The sequence below is a fragment of the Bos taurus genome, chromosome 8 (genome assembly GCF_002263795.3).
Source record: "Bos taurus isolate L1 Dominette 01449 registration number 42190680 breed Hereford chromosome 8, ARS-UCD2.0, whole genome shotgun sequence".
In the NCBI taxonomy this organism is placed as follows: domain Eukaryota; kingdom Metazoa; phylum Chordata; class Mammalia; order Artiodactyla; family Bovidae; genus Bos; species Bos taurus.
In genome coordinates this window covers 37,078,087-37,093,443 of record NC_037335.1, presented here as the reverse complement: position 1 = coordinate 37,093,443, position 15,357 = coordinate 37,078,087, and the positions used below count along the sequence as shown (strand labels likewise).

Sequence of the window (15,357 nt, the reverse complement as noted above, 5' to 3'; positions counted from 1 at the left end):
GGCCTCACAAAGTCAGACATGACTGAAGTTACTTAGCATAGCACAGTACATGCTACTTTATGTACTATGCGTGCATGCTAAGTATCTTCAGTTGTGTCTGACTCTTTGCCACCCTGTGGACTGTAGCTTGCCAGGCTCCTCTGCCCATGGGATTCTCCAGGCAAGAATACTGGAGTGGGTTGTCATGCCTTTCTCCAAGGGATCTTCCCAACCCAGGGATTGAACCTGTGTTCCTGTGGTTCCTGCATTGCAGGCAGATTCTTTACACCTGAACCACCAGCCAGAGAAGCCCTTATATACTATAAAATAGCATATTAATATATAATTTATAAATCATAAATAGGTATACATAAATTCTGAGAAAAGAAGCCAAGTGAAAGGCAAGGAAGAAAGGAAAAATACACCAAAATGAAAGGAGAGTTTCAGAGAACAGCAAGGAGAGATAAGAAAGCCTTCTTAAGTGAACAACACAAAGAAATAGAGGAAAACAATAGAATGGGAATGACTAGAAATCCCTTCAAGAAAATTGGAGATAGCAAGGGAATATTACATGTAAGGATAGACACAATAAAGGACAGAATGGCAAGGGCCTAACAGAATCAGAAGAGATTAAGAAGTGCCAAGAATACCCAGAAGTGCTGTACAAAAAAGTCTTAATGACCCAGGTAATCACAGTGGTGTGGTCACTTACCTAGAGCCAGATATCCTGGATGTGAAGTCAAGTGGGAAGGCATTACTATAAACAAAATTAGTGGAGATGACGAAATTTCAACTGAGTTATTTAAAATCCTAGAAGATGATGCTGTTAAAGTGCTGCATGCAGTAAATCAGCATATTTGAAAAACTCAGCAATGGCTACAGGATTGAAAATGGTTAGTTTTCATTCTAATCCCAAAGAAGTGAAGTGAAGTCGCTCAGTCGTGTCTGACTCTTTGCGACACCATGGATTGTAGCCTACCAGGCTCTTACGTCCATGGGATTTTCCAGGCAAGAATACTGGAGTGGGTTGCCATTTCCTTCTCTAGGAAATCCCAAAGAAGGGCAGTGCAAAAGAATGTTTAAACTACTTTGCAGTTGCACTCAGTTCACATGCTAGTAAGCTTATGCTCATTATCCTTCAAGGTAGGCTTCAACAGTTCATGAACTGAAAACATTGTTATGTCCAAGCTGGATTTATAAAAAGGCAATGGAACCAGAGAGAAAATTGCCAACATTTGTTGGATCATAGAGAAAGCATAGGAATTCCAGAAAAACATCTACTTCACTTCATTGATTATGTTAAAGCCTTTGACTGTGTGGATCACAACAAACTGTGGAAAATTCTTAAAGAGGTGGGAATACCAGACTACTTTACTTGCCTCTTGAGAAATCTATATCCAGGTCAAGAAGCAACAGTTAGAACCAGACGTGGAACAACCAACTGGTTCCAAATCAGGAAAGGAATACGCCAAGGCTATATATTGTCACCCTGCTTTTTAAACTTATATGCAAAGTACATCATGCAAAATTCCAGGCTGGATGAGTCATTAACTGGAATCAAGATTGCCAGGAGAAATACAAAAAACCTGAAATATGCAGATAACACCACCCTAATGGCAGAAAGCAAAGAGGAATTAGCCTTTTGATGAAGGTGAAAGAACAGAGTGAAAAAGCTGGCTTAAAACTCAACATGCAAAAAATGAAGATCATAGCATCTGGTTCTATCACTTAATGGTAAATGGAAGAGGAAAAATTGGAAGCCATGACAGAGTGTATTTTCTTGGGCTCCAAAATTATGGTGATTGTAACCATGAAGTTAAAAGATGATTGCTCTTTGGAAGGAAAGCTATGACATAGACAGCTTATTAAAAAGAAGAGACATCACTTTGCTGACAAAGGCCCATACAGTTAAAATTGTGACTTTCCAGTAGTCATGTGTGGATATGAGAGTTGGACATTAAAGAAGACTGAGTGCTGAAGAATTGATGCTTTCGAATTGTGATGCTAGAGAAGACTCTTGAGAGTCCATTGAACTGCAGGGTGATCAAACCAGTCAATCCTAAAGGATATCAACATAAACATTCATTGGAAGGACTGATGCTGAAGCACGAATGTTTTGGCCACTTGGTGCAAAGGAGCCAACTCATTGGGAAAGACCCTGGTGCTGGGAAAGATTGAAGGCAAAAGAAGTGGATGACTGAGGATGAGATGATTGGATGGCCTCACCAGCTCAGTGAACATGGATTTGGACAAACTCTGGGAGGTAATAAAGGACAGGGAATTGTGGCATGGTGCAGTCCATGGGGTCACAAAGAGTCAGATAAAACTTAGCGGCATGCTACTTTATATATTATAAGGATAAGATAAAATAATAGAAATGGAAATTTTAATATTTTATCTTATCCCAATAGAGCTGCATTGTGCAGCTCTGTGGATATCATGGTTATTAAACATGTGATTCTACTAATTATATCTTATCTAAAAGCTTACCTTCTTTAGTGTGCTTAGAGTTAAGAATGTTGGAGAGGACATCTTTAATTCTCCAAACAAATATTATTAGAATGGCCTATTATAGATTTTGCAAATAACAAGCAAGTTTTTATTTTAACCAGTGCTTTTTTTTTTTTTAAAGAACCTTCCAAAAGATGTGTTTGCTCTCCTCTCGTTGCCTATGTCCTCTCCTACAGATTTCAAACATGCAGAAGGCACTAAAAAGTACTTACTATTAATAAAAAGTGTCCTTCACACTTCGGTTCACTCTCATCAACAAAGTCAGATTCATCAGTTTTTTTCTGTGTCTCTTCAAAGACGTCTGTGTGCTCTTCTCCTCCAGTGGTTTTGAAAATCATTCTCTTAACAGTCAGTGAGTAAAGAGCTTCTTCATTCTTTTGTTTGGATTCACAGGATTCCATTGTATGAATGGAACGAATATTTATATATTGACATTAATAGACTTTTAGGCTGCTTCCATTGTTTCACTATCACATATCAGTTCAGTTCAGTTGCTCAGTCTTGTCCAACTCCCATGAACCGCAGCATGCCAGGCCTCCCTGTCCATCACCAACTCCCAGAGTTCACCCAAACTCATGTCCATTGAGTTGGTGATGCCATCCAACTATCTCATCCTCTGCCATTCCCTTCTCCTCCTGCCCTCAATCTTTCCCAGCATCAGGGTCTTTTCCAATGAGTCAGCTCTTTGCATCAGGTGGCAAAGTATTGGAATTTCAGCTTCAACATCAGTCCTTCCAGTGAACATCCAGGACTGATCTCCTTTAGGATGGACTGGTTGGATCTCCTTGCAGTCCAAGGGACTCTCAAGAGTCTTCTCCAACACCACACTTCAAAAGCGTCACTTCTGTGGTGATCAGCTTTCTTTATAGTCCAACTCTCACATCCATACATGACTACTGGAAAAACCATAGCCTTGACTAGACAGACCTTTGTTGGCAAAGTAATGGCTCTGCTTTTTAGTATGCTGTCTAGATTAGTCATAACTTTCCTTCCAAGGAGTAAGCATCTTTTAATTTCATGGCTGCAATCATCATCTGCAGTGATTTTCGAGCCCCCCAAAATAAAGTCAGCCACAGTTTCCACTGTTTCCCCATCTGTTTGCCATGAAGTGACTGGACTGGATGCCATGATCTTAGTTTTCTGAATGTTGAGCTTAAGCCAACTTTTTCACTCTCCACTTTCACTTTCATCTAGAGGCTCTTTAGTTCTTTTTCACTTTCTGCCATAAAGGTGGTGTCATCTGCATATCTAAGGATTTGATATTTCTCCGGGCAATCTTGATTCCAGCTTGTGCTTCTTGCAGCCCAGCGTTTCTCATGATGTACTCTGCATATAAGTTAAATAAGCAGGGTGACAATATACAGCCTTGACGTACTCCTTTTCCTTTTTGGAACCAGTCTGCTGTTCCATGTCCAGTTCTAACTGTTGCTTCCTGTCCTGCATACAGATTTCTCAAGAGGCAGGTCAGGTGGTCTGGTATTCCCATCTCTTTCAGAATTTTCCACAGTTTATTGTGATCCACACAGTCAAAGGCTTTGGCATAGTCAATAAAGCAGAAATAGATGTTTTTCTGGAACTCTCTTGCTTTTTCGAGGATCCAGCAGATGTTGGCAATTTGATCTCTGGTTCCTCTGCCTTTTCTAAAACCAGCTTGAACATCAGGAAGTTCACGGTTCACATATTGCTGAAGCCTGGCTTGGAGAATTTTGAGTGTTACTTTACTAGTGTGTGGAGGGCTGCCTTCTATGGGGTCACACAGAGTTGGACATGACTGAAGTGACATAGCAGCATCAGCAGCAGCAGAGATGAGTGCAATTGTGTGGTAGTTTGATCATTCTTTGGCATTGCGTTTCTTTGGGATTGGAATGAAAACTGACCTTTTCCAGTCCTGTGGCCACTGCTGAGTTTTCCAAATTTGGTGACATATTGAGTGCAACACAAAGTGAAGAAGAACTAAAAAGCCTCATCAAGAGGCTTTTCACTTACATCAAGAAAGTGAAAGAGGAGAGTGAAAAAGTTGGCTTAAAGCTCAACATTCAGAAAATGAAGATCATGGAATCTGGTCCCATTACTTCGTGGGAAATAGATGGGGAAACAGTGGAAACAGTGTCAGACTTTGTTATGGGGGGCTCCAAAATCACTGCAGATGGTGATTGCAGCCATGAAATTAAAAGACGCTTACTCCTTGGAAGGAAAATTATGACCAACCTAGACAGCATATTGAAAAGCAGAGACATTACTTTGCCAAAAAAGGTCCATCTAGTCAAGGCTATGGTTTTTCCAGTGGTCATGTATGGATGTGAGAGTTGGACTGTGAAGAAAGCTGAGCACTGAAGAACTGATGCTTTTGAACTGTGGTGTTGGAGAAGACTCTTGAGAGTCCCTTGGACTGCAAGGAGATCCACTCAGTCCATTCTGAAGGAGATCAGCTCTGGATGTTCTTTGGAAGGAATGATGCTAAAGCTGAAACTCCAAAACTTTGCCACCTGATGCAAAGAATTGACTCATTGGAAAAGACTCTGATACTGGGAGGGATTGGGGGCAGAAGAAGAAGGGGATGGCAGAGGATGAGATGGCTGGATGGCATCACGGACTCAATGGACGTGAGTTTGAGTGAACTCTGGGAGTCAGTGTTGGACAGGGAGGCCTGGCGTGCTGCAATTCATGGAGTCGCAAAGAATCGGAAATGGCTGAGCGACTGAACTGAACTGAACTGAACTTTCACAGCATCATCTTTCAGGATTTGAAATAGCTCAACTGGAATTCGATCACCTCCACTAGCTTTGATGCTTCCTAAGTCCCCCTTGACCTCACATTCCCGGATGTCTGGCTCTAGGTGAATGATCACACCACACAGTTCTTCTGTGTATTCTTGCCACCTCTCTTAAAATCTTCTGCTTCTATTAGGTCTATACCATTTTTGTTCTTTATTGAGCCCATGTTTGCATGACATGTAGTGCCACAATAAATAGCCTTGTGCATAGATCATATCACAAACATATGCATCTTACAGTATACTTTAAAAGGGTACAGTATTTATATGCTTGGTGAACATTAAGAAGTTATACCAGTTTACACTCTCACCAACAAGTAGGAAAAGACTTGTTTCCCTACCCAGTTTCCCCAAAGTAGTGAATTATTGAACTTCAATCTCCACCAATCTGATAGGTGAAAATTGTTTTATTTTCTTTTTATGAGTGAGCTTCTTTATGTATATTGAAGGACCATTCATATTTCCTTTTTTGTGAACTGTGAATATTTTTTGTCCATTTTTCTCATTGGATTGTATTTTTCTCATTGATCTAGAAACTCTTTATAATTAGTGAGGTTAACGTTTTGTTTGTGACTTAAATTCACATATTTTTCTCCCAGTTTGATATTTGCCTTAATTTGCTTGTTTACTTTTTATTGTATACATTTTTTAAACCTGTAATCGAGTTTATCATTTTTACTTTCATAGCTTCTGGACTTCCTGTCAAATAGAAAGGCCTTCCATTTTCTATGGTTTCCCCTGATATTTTGATCTTTTTTAAAAACAGTAATTAAAAATTTAAGACATTTGGAATTTATCCTGTTTACTAGTTGTCAGGAATGAAACCAGATTTTCTTTTTTGTTTTCCTTTTCTTTTTTCAGACCCATTTTTCTCAACACTGTTAATCAATAATCTACCTTTCCCCCACCTATTTGAAATGCCACCTTTTGTAAAAGGCCATATGTGAACTTCGTAATCCGTTCTATGATTTGTCTGTTTATCCATGTGCTAGTGTCACACTGTTGTAATTACTGAAGCTCTGTAATGGATTCATACTTACAGACTGGTCCCTCTCTATTACTCTTCTATTGCAGACTTCTCTTGGCTAGTTTTACTTGTTTATTTTCCCAAATGAACTTTTGACTCAGCTTGATTATTTTGCCAAAGTGATGCTGACATCTTTATTAGACTAGTGTGAAGATTGTAGGTTAATTTAGGGAGAAATTATATTTATATGATGTTGAGTCACCCTGTCTAAGGACAAGGAATGCTTTTCCTTTTGTTCATATCTTATTTTGTGTTCCTCTGTATCATTTTAAAGTCTTTTTCATAATGATCACACACATATTCTGAGATAGTTTAATGTTTTGTGGTGTTTTTGAAAATAAAGGATTTTTCCTTTTGTTGTGTCTTCTAACTGGCTGTTGTTTGACTGTAAGAAGGATATTGATTTCCATGTATCCTAATATTGAAATAACAGTGACTTCTGTTGAACCATTGAAATGTGGTTGCTAGTTTTGTATGTGTGTGTGTGTATAATCTTTGTTGATTTTAGAGATCACTTTTATGCCCACTTCATAAAAATAAATCAGAAACTTTATTTTTATGTACCCTCAGTTCACTTCAGTTCAGTCACTCAGTCGTGTCCGACTCTTTGTGACCCCATGAATTGCAGCACGCCAGGCCTCCCTGTCCATCACCAACTCCCAGAGTTCACTCAGACTCACGTCCATCGAGTCAGTGATGCCATCCAGCCATCCCATCCTCTGTCGTCCCCTTCTCCTCCTGCCCCCAATCTCTCCCAGCATCAGAGTCTTTTCAAATGAGCCAACTCTTCGCATGAGGTGGCCAAAGTACTGGAGTTTCAGCTTTAGCATCATTCCTTCCAAAGAAATCCCAGGGCTGATCTCCTTCAGAATGGACTGGGTGGATCTCCTTGCAGTCCAAGGGACTCTCAAGAGTCTTTTCCAACACCACAGTTCAAAAGCATCAATTCTTCGGTGCTCAGCTTTCTTCACAGTCCAACTCTCACATCCATACATGACCACAGGAAAAACCATAGCCTTGACTAGACGGACCTTTGTTGGCAAAGTAATGTCTGCTCTTGAATATGCTATCTAGGTTGGTCATAACTTTCCTTCCAAGGAGTAAGCGTCTTTTAATTTCATGGCTGCAGTCACCATCTGCAGTGATTTTGGAACCCCAAAAGATAAAGTCTGACACTGTTTCCACTGTTTCCTCATCTATTTCCCATGATGTGATGGGACCGGATGCCATGATCTTTGTTTTCTGAATGTTGAGCTTTAAGCCAACTTTTTCACTCTCCACTTTCACTTTCATCAAGAGGCTTTTTAGTTCCTCTTCACTTTCTGCCATATGGGTGGTGTCATCTGCATATCTGAAGTTATTGATATTTTTCCCAGCAATCTTGATTCCAGCTTGTGTTTCTTCCGGCCCAGCGTTTCTCATGATATACTCTGCATATAAATTAAATAAGCAGGGTGACAATATACAGCCTTGACGTACTCCTTTTCCTGTTTGGAACCAGTCTGTTGTTCCATGTCCAGTTCTAACTGTTGCTTCCTGACCTGCATACAGGTTTCTCAAGAGGCAGGTCAGGTGGTCTGGTATTCCCAAGTCTTTCAGAATTTTCCACAGTTTATTGTGATCCACACAGTCAAAGGCTTTGGCATAATCAATAAAGCAGAAATAGATGTTTTTCTGGAACTCTCTTGCTTTTTCCATGATCCAGCAGATGTTGGCAATTTGATCTCTAAACATAAAATGCCATTGGAATTATCTGCTGTTTAAAAGTTCTGTTAGCATTTTCCTTTGAATTGTCTAATGCAGGCACCTTATTATATTGGGATGAAGGGGAGTGGAGAGGGAGACTCTTTGATTTTGTTTTCTTTTTTGTATTTTGAAAATCTTTAAAATATCTCCTGTAAATAGTTTTGATAAATAATATGCTTCTGGCATATTATCTAATTCATCCTAATTTTCAAGTTTATTTGCATTGAGAAGAGTAGTCCTTTACAATTCCATTAATTTTTTATTTAAGTTTTTTGTAGCCTGTAAATTCTATATTTTATATAAAGCAAAAAAAAAAAAAAATCTTTGCAGATGTGATTAATTAAGGTTCTTCAAATGGATTGATTATGCTTGGGTTGTCTGGGTAGGTCCTAAGTGCAATCACAAGTGTCCTTATAAGTAATATGAAGAGGGAGATTACACAATGGAAGAGAAGAAAGTATGACCACAGAATCAGAGATTGCAGAGATAAAACCACAAGTCAAGGAATGCTGGCAGCCTCCAGAAACTAGCTGTAAGAATCAAGAGACAAATTTCCCTTAGAGCTCTTGAGGAAGCAAACCTTACCAATACCTTGATTACAGTCCAGTGACAACTGATATCAGGCTCTGATCTTGACACTGTAAGAGAATAACTTTCTGTTGTCCTAACCCACAAAGTTCAGTATAGCAGCCACAGGAAACTAATGAATACATGCAATTAAACCTTTGTTCGAGTCTGCACTCTGAAGCGCCCAGGTGAAGGCAGCAAAGTATAACCACTTGGGATAGTACTTTCTTTTCTTAAGGTTCTTGTATTGGTCTAGTATTTTCTGATATTGAATATTACTGCAGAGAATTCTGAGGCCAGGCCAGTTTATTCTCTGTTGTAAGTAACTAAATGTTTTTGTCTAGATGCCCAAATGGTTTTCATTTTTCTTTTCCTTTTTCACCTTCCTTTCTTCCTTCCTTCTTAAAGTTGTTGAAGTCCAATAACATCTTTACTAGAATATTTATCTTTGTGGACTATTCTAGCTTATTTTTCCAGGTATTAACCACATATATATATACACATTCTTATCTTTATTCCAAGAATATTTATCTGAATTATATCACTTTCAAAGCACAATTATTTTGTTTTCTTATAATCAAACACTGCCAATGGGCATTACTTCCACTATGCGCCATTAAAGACAAAAGGATAATTCATTGGATATTTTGAAATAATGCACTATACAACAAAAAAGTTAAATTTACAAAATAACTTGACTAACTATGTAAACTGATAATTAAGAGCAAAACTAATCATTTATTTCTTTCCTCATAAATAGAAATCTAAAGGATTCTTTTAGTCATAATGTTTTATGTTGAAGTTGCGTAGTGTGTGATACATAGTTTCATCTAGAAGGGTATACAACTTATAAACCTCATATGAATTAATAAAATTTATTTTAAAAAAATGAATACAAAGAGCCCTAGGCTTTCATATTAAAATTTGCCATTGAAATATTTTTTATAACATAGATGGTTACATAAAACATTTTTATACATCTGTAACCTTGAAAACAGAAATGTAAGTGTTTCTTGGACTAGAACTCTCAGTAGCCATTTGGATTATAATAAGAAAAATTGAACCTCTCAGTTTACTGTCTCCCAAATCTTGAAATCTTTAGCTTGAGTCAAAAAGTGAAATTTGCTACATATTTCAGTTTCTTGTCTTGGGTCTGCCTTTTCTCCTGAAGTACTGACAATTTATGCACTTTTAGGGAATATCTCTGGCATGGTGGCTTTCTCTGTATTGTTCTTGTTGTTATTAATGTCTGTGAGCTATATTATTTATCCTCTTTTCCTCCTCTGCCATACTTTTCTATTTTACTTATTTGAAGTTCACTCAGAACATTCTGAAAAATATTCCTCTAAGAGAAGAAATTTTAGAGGTGGAAAATTAGAATAAGACTGAGTATTGGTATGTCCTTGGCTTTCCCTATATTTGCCACCAACTTCTGCCAGATTGGTGATGTTGAAGTTTTAAATGTGATGACAAACTCCATAACTCTGATTTGTTTTTGAAAGAAAATCAGCATCTATCTATGACATCATTTTTATTAGAACTTTTGGAAGACTCTCCTTTTCAGCTTTTCATTGTTTATTTTCTTTCATTTTTTTCATTCTTAGCCTCAAAGAACTCCACATGCCTCTTTAGTTTTTATTTTTTCCACATCCCTTTTTAGAAATACAGTTTTGGTTATATACTCATTTATAGGTGTTTTAATAATCTTCTTGAGCTTTGCTCCTTATGCATAGCTCTGCTAGCTTGTTCTGTTGCTGATTTAAATAGATCCCACAAAAATAGAGTGCCCCTAAATTTCTGCAGGTGTGTCTCTGAGGTTGGCCTCCATTTCTAGAAAAGAAAGGACCTGCACTTTTAACTTCCACAGCAGAGGGTTGGAGATACCCGAGGATGAGGAGCAACATTCTTGTCCACATTCTGCTGGACTTCATACCTTTAAATACTTTTCTTTTTCCACCTCTCCAGAATGACCAATAACTGCTTTGTGCAACAATCCGTTTGCAATTCCAGTAATAAATGGGCATGGTTAGGCCATGTCAGCCCATAGACTCAGAAAGATATATGTCTGCCTTTTTGTGACAAGAAACAGCCTCTCCCTATTTCCCTGCAGCGAACAGTCTGTTCTTTTACTTTGTAGACGAGTATGTTTGGGGACTCTTCATTGCCTCTACAGACCTTGGGATGGGCACTGGCAGAGAGCTGTGGCTGCAGTGTCAGCACGTGGAGGAGCACAGCCATGCGCCGTGGCCTGCCGCAATCCCTCCCCTGTGCTCTGGGGGCCTGGAGTGGCTCAGCAGCCTTCTTGCTGTGCATGCTACATGCTCAGTTGTAAGTGACTCTTCCAGACCCAGGGATTGAACCCAAGCCTTTTGCATCTCCTACATTGGCAGGTGGATGCTTTACCCTTGTGCCACCTAGGGAGACCCCTTCCTCATGCTATACTGTTGTCAAAATGGATCTGCCTTTTAACTATTTGTTCTATTTTTTCTTTTTTTCAATTTAAAAATCCCAGTTATATACCCTGTTGTATCTCTTTTTCATTCACTTTCATAGTTATTTTAGCTTTTCTTCTTAATATGTTTATAACAGTGTCTGTTCTTCCTTATATTCCTCTACTTTATCCTTCAAAATTTGATGGTTTTATTTTTTCTCCCACTGATTTTCTTGAGCTCTGACAGCTTAAATTTTATCTTCTCCTTCTGTCTAGTTATCATATAAGTTCTTACATTTGTGTTTTGAGCTCTTCCTTCATTGAATCACTTGGTTCTTAAGTTTTTAAAATTTAAGGAGAGAGATTTGGTCATAATTTTTATATGCTCCATGAGAATATTCTTTGGATGTTATTATGAGTCTAACATTTATTTTTTTTCTCATAGCTTACAATCCTTTCCTCTTTCCTTAGCATATATTTGAATATCATGATTTTGTTCCCTTATTTATTAAGTATCTCTGAAAAAGTGAGTTTCATCAGCCATTAGGAGCAAGTTTACATTAGCACAGAGCCAGAATTAATTCTAGGCCAGTTGGAATTATCCCTGTGGTTTAGGGAGTCTTATGTAATTTTAGCCTGCTTTTCTCCTCAATGAATGGAATAGGCAGCTATGATTTCTTGTTTATTTCCTTGTCTTGCTTTGTATTGTTTTTAATCAAATCTTTTATTCTTCTCTACTGCCAAGAGACAGTGCCTTCTTGGTGGACTTCCCTGTTCAACACTACCTTCTTTACTTGAAGGAACAAACTAGTTCTAGGGAACCTAGAGGTTAGGTTTTGCATCTCAAGGTGTGCCCTTATCCTTCAAAATTATGCTTTTCTGCCTTGTTCTGATACCTAAAGCTATAATTCCCCAACTGTGATGTCTCTTCTTTCCAATACGCTCTGTATGATCACCATTGCTACAGTGACTGTGTGTGTGCTTATTGCAATGGAGCCTTATCAGCCTTGGTCCTTGGTCATTATAATGAGCAGAATGTACCTCTTGATTTGTTTTGTATATGTAGAGTAAGAGAGAAATTAAAAAAAAATTATATCCCTGAGGTGTGAGGTTGTTTGTTACTGCAGCATCACTTGGCCTATTTTGACTAATATACTCAGTTCACAACTGTTACCCTAGAGGACAATTGGAAATAATAAGAGGCACTTTTGGTTGTTGTAATGGCAGTATCCAGGGGCCGGGGATACTAAATCTCTAGTAATGCTTACAACAGCATTATGTAATAATGATTGCTTTGCTGAAATGTCAGTGGCTCCCCCACTGAAAAAATGCAGTAAAGGATAAAGTGCCTTCCTAAAATGAGTGCCTATTATTAAAACCTGTCTTAATTTGGCATTTAGGGAGGTCTTTTAAGTAATTCAGATAATTTCAAATTTATATATCTATATGCTTATTATTTCCTAAATATAATACCCATGAGTGGACTGTTAGAATTTTTTAAATTTGTATCATTCCCATATTGTTATTAATTTCTGGTAAATATCTGTGGATTTCATTAGAGTAAAATATCTTCATGAGTCCATGTTTGACAAAGTGCTTTTCATGTTATGAGTGCACATTAGTAAAATGTGGGTTCCCCTTTTGTTTCCTGTAGTTTGAACTGACAAGAGGCTTGGAAAATAAACAATTGAAAAAGACATTCCCTAAAGGTAGCCATCAAGTGTAATAAGACTCAAGTCAAATGGCCCAGCTGTCACTGTAAAATACAGCCTATTGACTTCCTTCTCACTAGGGAAAAGCACTGCTTGCCACTTACCACAGACAGCATGGAGAGAAAGTATCACCCTACGAACGGCAGGAGGGCATGTCCCTTGTGTAGCTGAGAGAAAGGCACAAAACAAATCTGGTTACATATGTTCCTAGTAGGTAACCACACATTTTTATAAGAGGTGAGTGTGGGGTTTCATAACTGTATTTTAGTGTCAGAATTAACAGCTCCACAGTTAAAATATAACAGGATGACCAGCAACATTTTAAAAAATAGATATATATTAAAAAGTAAAGAAGATCAGCTAGGTGCAAACTCCTAGTGGTGAGAAGTAAAGCGGGCAGCTTACACAAAGATGAGCAGAATAGAGCCTGCCTTCTGGGCATCTGGAGTCTTATCTGGAAGCTAAGCATTTTTGTTATTCAGTGCTCAGTTGTGTCCAACTCTTTGCAACCCCATGGACTGCAGCACGCCAGGCTTCCCTGTCCTTCACTGTTTCCCAGAGTTTGCTCAATCTCATGTCCATTGAATAGTGATGCAATCCAACCATCTCATCCTCTGTTGCTCCCTTCCCCTTCTGCCCTCAGTCTTTCCCAACATCAGGGCTTTTTCCAGTGAGTCAGATCTTTGCATCAGGTGGTCAAAGTATTAGAGCTTCAGCATCAGTCCTTCCAATGAATATTCAACATTGAGTTCCTTTAGGATTGAATGGTTTGATTTCTTTGCAGTCCAAGGGATTCTCAAGAATCTAGCACCACAGTTTGAAAACTGCAGTTCTTTGGCGCTCAGCCTTCTTTATCAGCCAAGTTTGCTGATATATTGAGTGCAGCACTTTACAGCATCATCTTTTAGGATTTGAAATAGCTCAGCTGAAACTCTATCATCTCCACTAGCTTTGTTTTTCGTAATGCTTCCTAAGGCCCATGACTTTACACTCCAGAATGTCTAGCTCTAATAGTCTTTATCATTAAGATATCTTTTGTACAGTTCTTCTATGTATTCTTTCCACCTCTTCTTAATTTATTCTGCTTCTGTTAGGTCCTTACTGTTTCTGTCCTTTGTCATGTCCATCCTTGCATGAAATGTTCCCTTGGTATCTCTAATTTTCTTGAAGAGATCTCCATATATGTATAAACAAATATGATATCAATAAGCTGTGATAAATGTTATAACAGAGGTAGTAAGAAAATTTAGTGAGAAGGTAGGAAGAAAAATTTTAATTGAAAGGAGGCATAAGAGTTAAATCTAGGAGGAAAATGTTTGAAGTTGAACCTTAAAAGAAGCCTACTGTGTGGACTGCTGAATAATATGTAAATATCACTGACCTCATTGTCTTAGGGTTTGGTTAAGAGATGTAATAACTAATATCAGTAACACATTTTGCAGTTAAGTAGTGCTATTATAGATATTATTTTTATGGGTGTATTAATATTAAAAGATGATTTATACAATTAGAACCTGAAAAATATGCTTTTAAATGATTTAACCTAGAGTATTCTAAAAATGATTACAATAATTTACCACTGAGTCCGCAGCTTATGATTCCATGTGTGTGTGTGCAAAGTATGTTCATGTCTTAGAAAAAGGCAGCTAGTATGCACTGCAGATGCCCACATTACTTCAATCTACCAATATTGACTCTTTGCAGTACCTTATTCAACCAGAATAAAACATGAAAATATCATTCAAACTGATGTTTGAGTAAATTCTGTCCTTGTAAAAGCATCCCCTCTTATAGCCTGGTACTAATGTTTACATTCATCAAATTCAAGGAGTTGTATGTGAACTATTAAGCACAGACAACTTGGGTTGTATGTGTATATGTTTCCTTTGGTCTGGATACTGGTATTGATTAGATGAGGAATAAATAGGGTGGCCTTTCTTCAGGAAGTAACACTTCATAATGTCTTAAATCTTGTTAACCTAGAAGTGTCTGATGTATATACACAGCTGAGGAGGAAACACTGTTAAAGTACATGTCAGTGAACCCAGACCTTGAGAGCTGTGAGCAAAAAAATGATTTAATTATTTCAGTTCTTCCCATAACACTTATTCACTTCAACAGGATGCCAGTCTACTCCCTTGCTCCTTATTACTGTCATGAGAAAGGAACTCATATTGATCCCCCTTGTAATCTTTTTTAGGCCTGGTGGGTGTTGCATGGTTGAACATCTGGGAATGCTGTTCTTTGCTGTCCAGTGAATCAGCAGAAGGGGCGATGGGCCCCAGGTGTCCTGCAGCCAACTGCGTCTCAAGGTTTGCTGACACTAATCCACACAGCATTGTACTGTCAAGTTAGATGGCTCTGGGTTTGCTGTTGATGTGAAACACACATAGCCCAAGGGAGATAACTTCTTGTGATAAAAATGCAGTTTTCTTGGAATTTTAATTTATTCCAGAATTTCCTTCCAGAGAGCATATCCTGGTAGTTTACTGTGGTTAGTATGAAGAGTGAAGTGGCAGAAGAGAAAGAGGATGAGGTGATAATAGAAATGAAAACATCTGTGCTATTTTCCAGATTGCACACCATCTAGTTTAATATAACAGTACAGTGA

At 38.2% G+C, this 15,357-nt stretch overlaps 1 long non-coding RNA gene across 1 annotated transcript in view; it reads left to right on the top strand.

The window, feature by feature from the left end:
• LOC132346043 (uncharacterized) overlaps nt 1-15,054 on the top strand; it is a 217,533-nt gene extending 202,479 nt beyond the window's left edge. The window contains exon 3 of the long non-coding RNA XR_009495763.1: nt 14,947-15,054. This is a non-coding gene — a long non-coding RNA (uncharacterized lncRNA). The remainder of the gene's footprint in view (nt 1-14,946) is intronic.
• Nucleotides 15,055-15,357: the final 303 nt, after the last annotated feature.